Here is a 15872-nt window from a genome sequence, read left to right on the forward strand (position 1 = left end):
TAATTTGGCAAAGAAACATTAGAAAAAACATTTGTATAAATTGAAAAACTTACTGCATTTCCCGACCTCTGTAAATTTACGTAAACACTTTACAACAAATATGCTCTGAATTTGTTACTGATATTATTTCTTATCTGTTATGATACTGTGTGAGCTGTAATTATAATTCTACAAAATAAAATAAAATAAATTATTTGAAAAAACACGTGTAACGTGGTAAAATTGACGAGTGTTTTGTAAAGGAGGGTTGTAAATAGTCACTTTCAACTTCCCGTGGAAGGTGGGGAAAAGTTTTTCAAATTCTTTCCTTACACCAACGTGCATTTGCAGATCTTCCGCTTTCCATTGATGTGGTTTTTTTCTGAAGTTGGCCAACCTTAAAGTTTTCCCAGTCTGGGGGGTTGCATGATACATAATTAGCCTGTCCCTGAAGGGTTAATAAGCTACCAAAATACTAAAGGGAAAATCAAGTCCTCACGAAACAAAGGCCAAAATGGGGTCTTGAATGTCTTGAGGGGGCTCCTGGGTGGGCGAAGACCCCCAGCCAGGTTAGCCTACGACGTCGTATTCGAGGTTAGGTTAGGTAAAGGTATGCGGGTCATATTCCCTCTGAAATACCTACTAGGCTTGCAGTGGCCTCTATCAATGGTGGGTGCGGTAACTTGACTTACTCTGCCTCGCTCCTGCAATCAGATGTGCAACGTCTCCTTCGCGAATTGAGGCGCACACGGATCTACGGCGCTTGTGAGGCTTCCATCTCTCTCTCTCTGCTCGACTGTCGAAAATCTCCTCCTCCTCCTCCTCAAGTTGTTATTCGAATGGAGGACGTTCCTCACTGCACTTTCACACTCACAACACGTACCATTACCAGATCGCTCAGGTTACGGTTGGGGGAGGGAGGTAGTTAATAAAACTAAAAGAAGAAGAATAGGAAGTAGTAGCAGTAACAGCAGCAGCAGTAGAAACAACAACAGCAACAGCAACAGCAGTAGTAAGAGCAACAGCAGTAGTAGTAGTAGTATTAGGCACGAAGCCTCTGAAACAGCTCAATGACTCATTTATTTTGTCTTTGGCTGTGCTTGTTATTTTTCTGAAAGGCACCACATTTTTTTTTATCATTTTTCATCTTTCAAGTTGTCTCTCTAGACACATCTGTGAATAGTAAGATGTTACCTATTAGTCCCTCTTCATCTTTCTCGTGAGGCTGCTGCACAAACACAAAGCTGTTCCTAACACTGTTGCATGCTGGGCAATAAAGAAATGTTCCAGGTTTTCAAATACCTTCTTCACAAAAACACCATTTGGCGTCTCCATAGCTCTAGCATGTACCGTGTACCTCTGCAGGCAAGCTTAGTTTTTTTCGGCGTTATTTTGCGTTAATTTTCATATATTTCTCTTTTCCATACTTTTTGTCCCAATCTTTTATCAATTTTTTAAATTGATTTTACTTTAATCGATTCAATTTTTGTGAGAAATTCTTCTCACAACCATTTTTTTCTAGTGTTTTATTGTGTATTCACTTGTTTCCATGCGATCTATCTCTTACTGTAGAGTTATTAGGATCGTCTGTCTCACAAGGAATTATTGATTTGATTTTTCGTTGTGAATCGCCTTCTGTCAGGTAATCGACAGACAAGAACTATGTTACTGCATTTGTAGCCTATCTGTATTCATGTGAAATCCAAATATATTCGCATGCCTATGTATTTTGTAGAAACATGCACGTCTCTATTGTATGTGTTATAATAAGAATGAAAGAACTACATCTAATTTGAGAATGACACTTACGTTATTTTGCCTGATTTTTACTATGATTCTAGCATGAAGTCTAGCGTAGCCTACTGTTTTAGTTATAATAATAATTCATTTATTCTTATATACATATGAAGTTGCTTTTGGTGAATGTATTGCACCACGTATTGTATAGTAATAGCTGAAGGCGTTGTTAGTTCTTGTGTGTACCTCTCGCCGTCGAGGTCAAGAGATCGGGAGGGGAAATGAACGGGCAGTTGTTCGTCCTTCTGCACGCCCCTCTATGGGCGTGTATGCATATGTGCGTGCATTGTATGGGCGTGACGTCGCCCAAAATTGTATTGTCACACACCACCAATTAATTCACTACATTCAACCAATATGTTGAAACTGCGCAATATTACATTTGGAATTTATTTTTGATAACGAACTGAGAATTATCTTAAAGTTTTTTTATATTAACGTAAACTTGTCTATATTCCCCAATAAAACAGAATGCAAGACGGAACGTACAGCTTCTTGCCTCAACTTTGAGTAGACCTGATAATATCTAGTGTCGTGTATTGATGTGTGTGTGGATTTAGAGAGGGTGAGTGCCCCATCCCTCGAACTTTGTTGTAATTTGTTCATTTGCGGCCATTGAGTTATAACTCCCTTTTGAGTGATTCATTTCATTTGTCTATTATGTGATTACTCTGTGATATGTTTAACCTTTAGTTATTAAAAAATAATTTTAACTTTAAATTCAACAAATGCGTTTCAATATCCAACCATTTTATTTCATTTTCCTGTGTTTCAGTTTTTAAGAATGGTAAATATAATTTGATCTGGTAAACTTGTATTGTGTTCATACTTTAAAGTTACGCAAGTAACTAAAAGAAACGAGGCAACATATAACGGCTGTGAGGGCGTCGCGACAATCGCCTCTCCTTTCGTGTGTTTCTCTCTTCATACGTACATTAACACGTCACATACGTTACTTCTTGATATCTCAGATTCTACATGTAGCTCATTGTATGCATCATTGTACGGCCTGTCCGCCGATATATATATACCTGCCTTTTGCATGTTCTGTAACGCATTATATAAATTATGTCTTTTTATGCCTGTTAATTAACAAACACAACCTTCGTATGAACGCAGCGGGGGGCCTCAGGTCGTCCGCTACCTTTCCGTCCGCTTTCTGTAGTATAAACACCTGGTGAGAATAATAAAGGCTTACGGGCTGCTCTAGGAGCAAGAGCCCGTGCTGGCACAAGGCCAGCTAAATCTGAAACAACAACATAATAAAGGATCAGTCTTTCACTTCTGACATTTCTTGAACCTCACACGGTCCATTAATTTTTTAGTGTGTTACCTCGTTAGCAATGAATTAGGTTGAGAGAGCTCTCCCCGTAGTTCAGAGACCGCAAAGGGAACGTGTTGTTACGTAAGGTGTGAGATCAAAGAAGACAGAACTGGGTACTGATTGATTTAGAGCAGCCCGTAATTGTTGTTGTTGTTTTGAAAACTTTATTTATGCATGAAAGTGATTTTGGTGGGGGTGAATTTTGAAAATGAAAAGATTTAACAGGCAAGGTTGCAACCTCTTTGAACCCTGTACCCATCAGATGAGGATGTTGATGAGTGAGTGTTGGTTAGTGAGATGGGGTAGGCACAGTTAGCTGAATGCTAGCTTTGATCTATGATACATGATTCTTGTGATTATTGTTTTGTGTATTTGTTGGGTGTTGATTGTGATGGATGGAATGATAGGGGGAGGGGTGATTTTAAAATGTCAGATCTTAGACAGGCAAGCTTTTGATTTGTTGCAACCTGTTGAGTCTGATTTTTGAACCCTAAGGTACCCATCAGATGAGGATAAAAGTCATGGATAGCAGTGAGTGTTGGTTGTTCTTTCATTTCCTTCATAACTTGTTCTTAGCTGTTCTGTTTCTGTACAGGGAGGCCAACAGATGGAAAAAGAATTATTACAGATCCAGGTAGTAGGCGACTGGTAGGCCGTGAGAGACAATGGAATTGACTGTGACGTGGTGATCAATAAAGCCATATTCCTTGTCCGGTCCTAATTCTTGTGTCTGTATGTGTTTTGTGTATTTGTTGGGTGTTGATTGTGATGGATGGAATGATAGGGGAGGGAGTGACTTTTCTAAAAGGAGTCAGCATCTAGAGATGAATGGTATGGCTTTTGATTTGTTGTCTGAGGGGTCGTTTGGGCGGAAGGGTCTGTTGAGTCTGATTTAAGAATAGGGAAGGAGTTAGTGGTGGGTGGTTAAAGGATATGGATTCTTTAGAGTTACCGTGGTGCAGAGTGGGTAGGGCATCAGGAAGCCTGCAAATTCATGGATGTTTGTCAGTATGTGCTTTGTTATTTGGGTAGCTGTTCTTTCATTTCCTTCATAACTTGTTCTTAGCTGTTCTGTTTCTGTACAGTCAAGAATAAAGTAGTGTTCAGGGTTCTTCTGGGATTGTTTCAAAGAAAACAAGCTCAGCGGAGACTTAATTTGCATGGTTGAGGATTGTCTACTATTCTTTGCCATGTGCACAGGCACAGGTATCCTAGCCTTAGCCGATGGATTATGACTGCTAGGGCCCGTGACATGTCTTTGGTTATACTGTGTGGTTTTAGGTTTACGGTGTCCATGTACCATTTGGCGGTTTTGAGCCACCGAAAACAGCTCTTCTGACTTTGCTTTCCTCCTGTAGTTGGCAGTGTGCTGCTGCCTTGTTTTTCAGTTTTGTGAGTGAGGGGCTGATTTTGATACTAATGTTGGTATGTAGCAACCCACTTTTGCTAAAGAATCTGCTTCTTCGTTTCCTTGGATTCCACATGGCTCGGAATCCAGTTTAATGTTATTTCCCGTTCCTGTTTTGATGGAGGCTTGCAATTGCCCATATGCTTGATAGAAGTCTGATGTTTTCCTTTGCTTTTCCTTTTGTTATAGCCTGTAGTGCTCCTTTTGAGTCAGTATGAATTGTTGTGTTTCCCTGCCTATGCTGAGAGTCTTCTAGAGCTTTTGCAATGGCAATCAGTTCAGTTTTTAGAGTGGAGGCATTGTCAGCGAGCCTCCAGCATCCTTTGAGGGTTGTTGAGTGGACCTCAGCTGCTGTTTCCTGGATGCTGAGATCTATTGATCCATCCGTAAAATATTCATTTGTGGCTGCAGTTTTCCTGATTGCCTCTTGGGCTGCTAGCCTTAGCTGTTGAGCAGTGCATGCTTCTTTGCTTGCAGGGAGGACTGTAAAGTTTATCTTGAATAGTTCAGGCTTCCAGGGTGCTTGTTCTCTGTACTCTGCGATTGGCGTGTCTTCCTTGATTTGCGGCAGCTTGATTTTGCATTCCTACTCTCCTTAAAGCTGCTAGGAGGTCGCCACCATATGTCTTGGGGGGGTCTAGTTCTTCGTGAAGCTCAATGTTTTTCTTGATTTCTCTCTTGAGTGGGCAGTTCCTGCTACCTTTCAAGGTTTTTAGCAGTATGGATATGTTTCTCTGATCTATTCTGTGCATTAGAGATTGTAAGTTTGTTTCGTTTCTCAAGACACACAAGTTAGTACACATGGGTGCACCTGTGATGAGTCTTAAGGCATTGTTTTGGATCACTTCGAAGCTTTTTTGTTCTGTGTTTGTGAGGCGAGTAAGGACAGGTGCTGCATACTCCACAGTTGACCTTATTGTCTGTATGTAGAAAGTTCTGAAGGCATGGTATACTGCTCCTTTGTTTTAGAGAGGTGATTTTTCTCATGGCATTGTGCCTGCATTTGATTTTTTGCTTAAGTATTTCTATTTCTTTGCGTGGAGAGAGTTGTTTGTTGATATTTACTCCTAGGTACACAAAGTTTTCTACCCATTCAATGGGTTCACCCATGAGTTGTATTTCATTTGGGTTTAGGTCATGTTTAATTGCCATTGCTTTGGTTTTTGCTATATTGATTTTTAGACCAAGATCTGTACAGCTATTTTCAATTTGTGTTATTGCATTTTGCATATTTTGGTAGGATCTGTACCTGTGTGTGCTCACTATGCACACATCGTCTGCATATATGAAAATTTCCACTCCCTCTGGGAGGGTGATTGTGACTACATTTTCCATTAGTAGCCTACATTGAAGAGGAAGGGGCTAAGTATTCCTCCCTGTGGTGTTCCATTTTCTAAGTTGAGAAAATCTGAGCTTGCTCCTTGGAAGGTGACTCTGGCTTGTCTGTTTTGCATGTATCCTTTGACCCATGCTAACAGGTTACCCTTAACTCTTTTGTCCACCAAGGTAGCAAGGATGACGGCTGCACTGGCTAGTTCGTAGGCTTTTTCTAAATCGAGAAAAACTACAATTGACTTTCTGTTGTTTATTGTTGCCATTACATCTGCTAGGCATTCTTGTGTGCCTATTCCTTCTTTGTAACCATATAGTCGATGATGTAGTGGTCCTGTTTTCCATACGAGTCTGTTTAGTATCATTCTCTCTGCAGTCTTTTCTGTGCATTGATTTATTACCTGGGCAAAGGTATACATAGCAGCGTGCGGACGGAAATGAGGTGCCTGACCCCTGGTTACCATTACCTGCACGCTGAGTGAGAGCAATTTGTGTTTGTTAACAGTCAATCAAATAACAATAACAAGAGACATAATGTACATACAGTGATAAAATATATATTGGCGAAAAGGCCAGGAAATTCTACATACAAATATACACGAGATCCTTACTGCGTTGATAGATGCGATACATGATCGTAATTAATGGGTAAAGAAGACGTCTTTACAAAGGCTTTTAGCAGCTTTTTGACCAAGTAACAGCAATAAACATACAGTTCACTCTGTCCATAAAACCACTTTTCTCGCCACAATTTTGCTTTAATTTAAACTTAACTCGTGCTATACAGTACTCCTTATTTTGCTAACTCCTAGGTGTTTTCTTATATTCTTGCCAGTCTACGGCTGTCTCATAGAGGAGCCTGTTACTGTTCAGGTAGCCCGTAGCCTGTGCTTCTGATAGAATAGTTTGTTCTTCATATAGCTTGGTCGGGAGAATGAAGCCCCTATTTCAGATGGTAAAGCATAACTTGCTGTGTACATTAGCATTATCGATATCATCCTGTAAACTTGGTTATCTGTTGTTGGCAATTCATTTCTTTTGTTCTTTCTTTTTTTGCTGAGCTTCATTATTTCCAATGTAAGGGCGACAAATCGCCTCTCCTTTCTTGTGTTTCTCCCTTCAGATGTAGCCTACATTAATCACGTCATGTGTATTACCTGTCTTTGTTTCAGATTCTCCATGTACCTCATCTTATGCATCATTGTACGGTCTTTCCGCCGATATGTATATCTACCTTTTATTTGCCATGTAAGGAATATTGTACGTATTTTTATGCTTGTCAGAAAACACAAATTCTGTATGGACGCAGCGGGGGGGCCTCGGGTCACCCGCTACCTTTCCGTCCACTTTTTGTTTTGTAAACACCTGTCGAGAATAACTAAGTTTAAGGGCTGCTCTGGGAGCAAGAGCCCGTGCTGGCACAAGGCCAGCTAAATCTGAAACAACAACATAATTAAGAATCAGTCTTTCTTTTGACATTTCTCTTGAACCCCACATTGGTGACCCTGGGTCAGGGACAGGTAGCTCGGTTTTGGCCCAGCCATTAACGGACTAACGATGGCCGCACCCTACCATCAGAAAGCCTTTAGCGGACTAACTACGACGTAAAGTTTAGGCCTCTGATAGCACCCTCCCTGCCGGAAACCGTGCCATTAACGGACTAAATACGGTGTACCCAAAAGGGTACGTTTTGACACTTCGTTCGACCTCTCGAACAAATCAGCACCATTAACGGACTCAATACGGCGCATTTTCCAGCATTTTGGTGCATGAGAAGTAAAGATGTCAGAAGCAGAACCTCAATGCGAACCCGTGAGCATCGTCTGTTCGCCTCTCTCGCCAACAAAGCCAGACACAGTCAAACTTCCCCCATTCTCGCGGCAAAACACGGCATCATGGTTCCGGCGCTCAGACGCACACTTTCGCATGGCGCGCATCTCAGATATAGTCATGACGGTGCTCCCAGAAGAAGTATTCAACAGAATCTTCCCCTGGCTGGACACGCAACCGGACAAAGTCACATACACGGACTTAAAAAACAAACTGCTGAGTTCTTACTCCATGCCCTCGTCCGCAGCACGCATTCATCATCCCAGGGAAGCATCCTGGGACCAGCTGCGGGGTTGACAACACTCCCAGGACACGACGAGAACGGGAGGAAAAGGATGATAGAACTAACAAAAGCAATTTTCCTTCAGCGCCTCCCGCGGGAAGTTCGGCGCCAGATAAGGGATGCAGAGAATCTAAACATGGATGCCTTAGTCGACGACGCCCAGAAACTATACGAGGCCACAAAGGCCTCGACACATGCCACCGCCCACTCATCCAGCCAACCCCAGGTGTCAACTCCACCCTGTGCCCACAGTTCTCCAGAAGCAGGGGCCCACTCTGACTGCCCCAGCGCCTCCATGATTAATGTTATTTCATCCAATAATTGCTCCTCTAATTATTGTCTTGGGGGGGGGGTATGTGTAAGGGCGACAAATCGCCTCTCCTTTCTTGTGTTTCTCCCTTCAGATGTACATTAATCAAGTCATGTAATTTACCTGTCTTTATTTCAGATTCTTTATGTACCTCATCTTATGCATCATTGTACGGCCTTCACACCGATATGTATATCTACCTTTTATATGCAATGTAACGAATATTGCATGTATTTTTATGCTTGTCAGAAAACACAAATTCTGTATGGACACAGCGGGGGGCCTCGGGTCACCCATTACCTTTCCATCTGCTTTTTGTTTTATAAACACCTGTCGAGAAGAATAAAGAATCAGTCTCTCTGCTGACATTTCTCTTGAACCTCACACCAATTTTGTTATGGTTGTTCTAGACTTAAACCAACTGCTCTGCATATAATTGCATTTTCATATATCATTAATATGCTCTGTTGGCTCCTTTGTAAGCACGGGGCTCTGCATAAATGGTCTAAACAGTAGCCTTTTGGTTTTAACCCATCTGGCTCTGGTGCCTTTGCTTGCTTTCATCTTCTCCTCTTGGTTTTCCATGTCTGTCAGAAAGGCTCAACCAACTCGTTCCAGAAGTTAACGATTTTTTAAGCGTCTGTATGTTCGCATGCAGGGTAGGCTACTGTGCTTCATTCATCATGTCAAATATATTGTCAGTTTCTTCTAGAATGCACCAGTATTTTACTAAATGTCTAAAGAAACGAAATTGATAATTTTTCCTTTTGGCATTTTGCATTCCTGTGACTTATACTTACACTCGAGTGCTTGAGCGCACACACACACACACACATACGCCTGCATATATATATATATATATATATATATATATATATATATATATATATATATATATATATATATATATATATATATATATATATGACCTGATTCTCGGTCATATAATGGTTATATATATATATTTATATTTATATATATATATATATATATATATACAATGAAATGCATAAGATACAATCAACAGATGTGTATTTTCCTCGGTAATAATGGTTCTACCAGTACAATGAAATGCATAAGATACAATCAACACATGTGTATTTTCCTTAATAGTTACACAGGGCCCTGTTGCTAATAATATGCATCTTAATTATGCAATTATAATCGGAAGGTACTCTGAGGTGACACGCCGATCACTGTCTTAGGGACGCGCCCTTACTTGTCGACCACTAAATCTTTACTGGTCATTTAACTTTTCAAACTGAACTTGCTTAGGTCATAGACCTCGGCTGATTGGTCTCTTATAATCAAAAGGAACCAATAAGGGTCCTCTACGTAAGGCACTTATTTGAATTGCCCACGCCAAACCCCAATGATCATATGGCGTTTGACGAATCAGCAGTATTTGTTTGTTATTCTCTGATCTCAGAGACATATAAACAACCAGCAGATTTTCTGTTACGTCTCAAACATGAATTTCTATATAAATCAGTTCACCAATCCCCCTAAAACTTCTGCATCTCGCAGGACTCACAATACTATTTTTTTTTAAATTGGTTTCTCTATTTATGCACTGCCATTTGAGTACCATCCCGTCTGACATATGCTATCAATAATTCATGCAGAAACAAAAACTAAAATTTAGCAAGCCATTGTCAAATTGCGTGGTTACAGTTGGCAATTTACAGTGTTATGAACTCCACGCATCACACTGCTATGATTTTTTTTTTTTATAAAAAAAGAGAATTATACAGTATCAATGGAATAATGATTTTTAGCTCCACACATTTACACACACAATTTTCCTAGAATTGGATTGCAATAACCTGCAGTTCAAATAATCAAAACCAGGCATAAACCAGATTACTGTTAGGAAATCGGGAAACTCGTTATATACTTGTACCCCTCACATATATACAGTAAGCCTTAACCTGTTCAACCCAGGGTTCAGACTTCTGACCCCTCATCACTTCTTTCACACACCAACCACACAAATCACTCACTGCCAGGCCATCCGCTTGCTGTACCCGCAGGAGGATCTGCTCTCTCGTTCTCACAGCTGGTTCGATTCGTACCCATTCTCTCACTCCCTAACTTTTGAGTTACCGAGTTATTCCCGCTTTCTACATCGGGTGCCTCTGAGGCATGCAACTGTTTCTTTCATCGTTGTTCCTCTCTCTTTGCTGCTAGGGTTGTAACTCCCATTATGGCACTCCTGGAGAGAGCATCAGCTACTTTATTTGTTTTCCCTGCTATATATATGTTCAATCCCCACAATATCAAATTCTAACAGCCACTCGACCCAACGAGCCTGGCGAGTGGTTAAATCCCCTTCCTTGAATAAATCTTTCAATGGACGATGGTCTGTGTTTATTTTGACTTTATGCCCCAGCAAAAAGTAGCGATGTCTCTCCAGCTTCCATAGAATCGCCAATGCTTCTCTATCGAAGGTACTGCAATTCTTCTCTGCCCCTTTTAATGCTCGTGATGCAAAACAAATCGGTTTTTCATTCCCTGCATCGTCAACATGGGAAATCACTCCCCCAGTAGCTGTACTGCTCGCGTCGGTGGCGACTAGAAATGGTCGATCGAACTTTGGATAAGCTAACAGTTCATTACTAGTGGGTGAAATCTTTAATTCTTGAAAAGCTATTTCTTCCTCAATGAATCTAGTGGTCTCGCTATTTTACCAAAATCTTTTACGAACTTACGATAGTAGCCTGCGAGCCCGAGGAAACTGGCAACCTCTTTTGCATTCTTTGGTTGGGGAATTCTTTAATTGCAGCTACTTTATCTGCACAAGGCTTAAGGGCTTCAGATGTTACAATGTGCCCCAAAATTTCAACTTCTTGCCGAAAGAATTTACATTTGGTTAGATTAATTTTCATACCGTGTCACTTTAAAGCTTCTAAGACTTCAATAATGTTCTTCTACTGTAGCCCCTATTATGATTATGTCATCTAAATATACAAACACGCTAAGCCCTAATAGCGAAGCTAATACGGACACCATAACACGTGAAAAATGAGCAGGAGCGTTCTTTACTCCAAAAGGAAGGTAATTATATTCAAACAATTGATCATTAGCTATAAAGGCTGTCTTTTCTTTGCTACTCTCGTCTATAGGTATGAGATGATAACCTGACTTTAAATCCAAGGCGGTGAAGAATTTCCTATCCCTGACCTTAATCAACAATTCTTCGATATAGGGCGATGGGAATGCATTGTCTTTTGTGGTACTATTCAAGTTAAGTATACCTTAGTTTTACCAGACCACTGAGCTGATTAACAGCTCTCCTAGGGCTGGTCCGAAGGATTAGATTTATTTTTACGTGGCTAAGAACCAATTGGTTACTTAGCAACGGGACCTACAGCTTATTGTGGAATCCGAACCACATTATAGCGAGAAATGAATTTCTATCACCAGAAATAAATTCCTCTAACTCTTCATCAGCCGGCCGCGGGAATTGAATTCCGGCCCATCGAGTGACAGTCTGAAGCTCAATTGACTCGGCCAACTTTCTATAGTCAACACATAGCCTAAGAGAATCATCCTTCTTTTTAACCATCTCAATAGGCGAGGCTCAAGGAGATTCACTTTTTCTAATTGTCCCTTGCTCCCTTAATTTATTAATTTCGTTCTCCACTGCCCGCTGATAACAAACTGGAGTTCTATACAGCTTAGATCTTATGGGTGGTTGATCCCCGGTCTCTATAAAAAAGGGAAAATTATTTATTCTGCCTGGGGTTTCGTCGCCAATCGCGGTTACATTTTGATAACTTTCTATAATTTCCTTTTACAATATTTTGATAAGTAACAGGGGTAGACCTACCAGCTGTTCGCAGGAGTCTACCTAGACAGTCTTCACCATGACCTTGACACATGCTACTCAAGGTCGTGAGTGTGTGAGAAGCATCTGCTATTTCACAAGGTTCGAGGTCGCATATCGACCCACTGTCTAATACAATACACTGATCGCTAATGTTAACAAATGGCACATTAACCTCGCCGTGTGTTACCTCGCTCAGACCCGGAATGATAAAATCTTCCCATTTCTGATGAGGTCTGATCATAACTACGGTGCCATCTGGTAAATTACACACGAGTGTCACAGTGAGAGATGAGAGGGGTGGTGCCACATCTCCCGCCTCTGGGGCAGTGCTACTTCTCCCCCTACCACCCTTCAATCTTAGGGAGACTCTTAGGCACCTCGATCTCTCCCCCTCTGTGTGGATTTCATTGTCCTTTTACCCCCTTCCCGTCTGTGCCAGCTATTATAACTGTATTTCACTCCTATCTACAAAATCAGTTCCTAAAATATCTGAAATTCCTGCTACTTGTTATGCTGATACTATATAGAAGGTATATGCCACTACTCGCCCATCAATGGTTACCTGCTGCCTCACAGTCCTCTGGGTTACCATCCGATGGCCACCTGCTGTACTTAAAACTAAACAACCTTTCATGGGCTGCACCGACCCTGTCACTAGGTGTTCTGCTAACAAAGACACACTTACACCAGTGTCGAGCAACGCCCTTCCCTGCCACTCTCCTAACCATATCTGCACAATTGGCATCGCGACTTCCTTTGCGGATTGAGGGCGGGTGATAGGCTCTTGCATTACCTTCCCTCCCAGCACCATCAACGTTCGGGTAGGGGCAGAGACAGTTGGTGGAGGATTGTCCACTACTTCTTGGGGGGTTGGTTGGCTCCCCTCACTCCCCAACAATGTGTCCCTTGTTCTTCCAGGGACACAGTCGTTGTTTGGACCTAATGAGTGTGGGTGTAGTTGGGGGTCCTCCCGACTCCTCCACACCACCTTTCCCTTCCTCTCCTTGGTGTAGGGGGGCGCATTGTTCTGCTGGTCGTCGTCGTTTTTTGAACAAGCATTCACGAGATGGTTGGCTGCATTGCATTGAAAGCAACATTGCAGCTCAGTGAGAGAGGGGCATTGGGCCCTTACATGGCTCTCCCTTCCACACCGCCAGCAACGGCCAACAGTCTTTTTCCCAGCTGGTTTCCCCTTGCCTCTTCAAGGTCCCTGGGTGTGTGACCCTGCCCCCTGGATGGTGGGTGGGACTGGCTGAGGACTCACATGGTCAAGTTGTTTAACCACTGCAACAGACGGTTGGCGGGTGGCCTGCCCCCTCCCCTTGCTTGTTGACGTTGTTTATGGTCTAACAGAAGCTGAACCTTCAGCAGCAAGGCTTGTAAGGGCCTCTCATTGCCAATAAGGAATTTCACTATGGAGGTGGAAGAATTTGCCTCAGCATGCGTCGGCAGAAGGCTTCTTTTCCCTCTACAGTCTGGTCTCTTTCAGGAGTAAGCTACTCAGTCTTCACCGACGTGATTACAGAATGCTGAAATTAACTCTCCCACCCCGAACGTGGGGTCATAGGCTTCCATTAGCTCCATCTTATCCTCTCGGTGTAGGGCAAACTTTTGGGTGAGGTGTTGTTCAAAAGTACCCCAGTCTGCAGAATAACTGGCGTCCCAACTCCTGATTTGCCATGCTGCATTCTCGGTCACTTTTTGTTTTGTTTGCACAACTTTTTCTCTATCTGTCCAACCTACGGTGGCATTTTCAATACACTTTACGAATGTCTCGATCAAAAGGAAACCTTTACCAGCATGTGAGTTGTCAAACTCAGGCACTGATCCATCTAGCACGAGCAGTATTTTTATTTTCTCAGTCTGGTCTTACTTGTGGGGACGACGTGACATAGGCCGAAATTGTGGGTGGGTCGATGGGTATTTGATTTTGTATTTCATTTGTTAATTTGTGCAACTCTTTTAATGCACGTTGGATACTCATTGGCAGCTCTTTCATACTGACCTCTTTCTTGGTACTGTTATTGTTAGCATTGGTACTGCATATAAAAATGGGAAAAAAGTCCCGTTCAACGGGTTTCGGTCACTTTTTGTTTTGTGAACTTTTCCCATTTTCTACGGTGACTTTTACAAGCCTGGGTCATGCTAAACAGCCACATTTTTATCTATGTAAATACATATCTATTATTGATTTATTTATGCCTGTTTACTTTGTACATGTGTTAGAGTACTATTGTGTCAATTTTGTAATTTTTTTCATGTTAATTCGCATTTACCTGTTTTGTGTCACATAAAGAACAATTGGCGGCCTGCTTTCATAATAGACCAGCAGTACATGTCCACCTGCTCATTATTTAGCACCTCTTATAAGTAAGTATACCAACGGTTTTTTACCAGACCACTGAGCTGATTAACAGCTCTCCTACAGGGCTGGCCATGCTAAACAGATTAGATTTTTTTTACGTGGCTAAGAACCAATTACTGATTTATTTATGCCTGTTTACTTTGGACATGTGCAGCTTATTGTGGAATCCGTAATTTAACTTTTATAGCGAGAAATTAATTTCTATCACATAAAGAAATACATTCCTCTAACCTTCATCAGCCGGTATGTGGGAATTGAACTCCGGTCCATAAGCGACAGTCTGAAACCAACAGTTCATGTCCAACAATTATTTTGCACCTCTTATAGTGGTGACCCGGAGTGGTTCCCGGAGCCATTAGCGGACTCATACGGCGACCTAGTCTTGACTCCATGAACTACCCCCATGCCCCTAACAAACTAAAAACGGTGCTTTAACAAAGCGTTTGGGCGTGCTGACTCTCGTCGACAGATCACCAGCGTCATTAGCGGACCCACACAGCATGCTCCCAAGTGAGTATTGATGCGAGTAACCCACTCCAAGTAAGAGGGCAATAGTGAGTATGGACACGGACATTCCTTCCCACATACAGTTAACCGTGAACTTCGTGGACTCGGATATCCCCCTTGCGCACCACTCACACCGCACCCCCCAGCTGACCTCGCGGAGCCGCAGCACTCTCCAACGGCCCAGCACATACCTGGATTGATCAGACGTTGCCCATGTTTTGGGGGGGGGAGTATTGTAAAGTTCCCGCTCAACGGGTTTTCTATGGTGAACCTCCCATTTTCTACGGTGCCTGGGTCATGCTAAACAGCCACATTTTTATCTATGTAAATACGTATCTATTACTGATTTATTTATGCGTGTTTACTTTGTACATGTGTTAGAGTACTCTTGTGTCAATTCTTGTAATTTAACTTTTCATGTTATTTGTATTTACCTGTCCTGTGTCACATTAAGAACAATTGACCTCGGGTCACCTGTATCCTATTGTATCCCTTTGTATGACGTCCGCATGCCGCTTTATAAGTGGTCTGCTTTCCTAATAAACCAGCAGTACATGTCCACCTACTCAATATTTCGCACCTCTTATACTAGCACTGGCACTCCTGCCATCATGCGCCGATTTTTGAGTTTGCACTGTTTATTTCACCTTCACAATTATGCTCTTAATTATTATGTACTGGCAACACCCTGCAACTGACACCAAAAATATGACCTGATTCTTGGTCATATAAAGGTTCTACCAGTACAATGAAATGCGTAAGATACAATTAACACGTGTATTTTCCTTAATAGTTGCACAGGGCCCTGTTCCTAATATTATGCTACTTAATTATGCAATTATAGTTGGAAGGTACTTTGAGGTGACGCGCTGATCGCTGTCTTAGGAACGTGCCCTAACTCATCG

The 15872-nt window shown here is 41.9% G+C and overlaps 1 protein-coding gene across 1 annotated transcript in view; it reads right to left on the minus strand.

Annotated features, from left to right (window-relative positions):
- PGAP2 (Post-GPI attachment to proteins 2) overlaps window positions 1-1022 on the minus strand; it is a 254282-nt gene extending 253260 nt beyond the window's left edge. Inside the window, exon 1 of the mRNA XM_067104744.1 lies at window positions 672-1022. The gene's annotated coding sequence lies outside the window, so the exon portion shown is untranslated. The remainder of the gene's footprint in view (window positions 1-671) is intronic.
- Between the last annotated feature and the right edge of the window lie 14850 nt (window positions 1023-15872).

The sequence above is a fragment of the Macrobrachium rosenbergii genome, chromosome 6 (assembly GCF_040412425.1).
Source record: "Macrobrachium rosenbergii isolate ZJJX-2024 chromosome 6, ASM4041242v1, whole genome shotgun sequence".
Lineage (NCBI taxonomy): Eukaryota > Metazoa > Arthropoda > Malacostraca > Decapoda > Palaemonidae > Macrobrachium > Macrobrachium rosenbergii.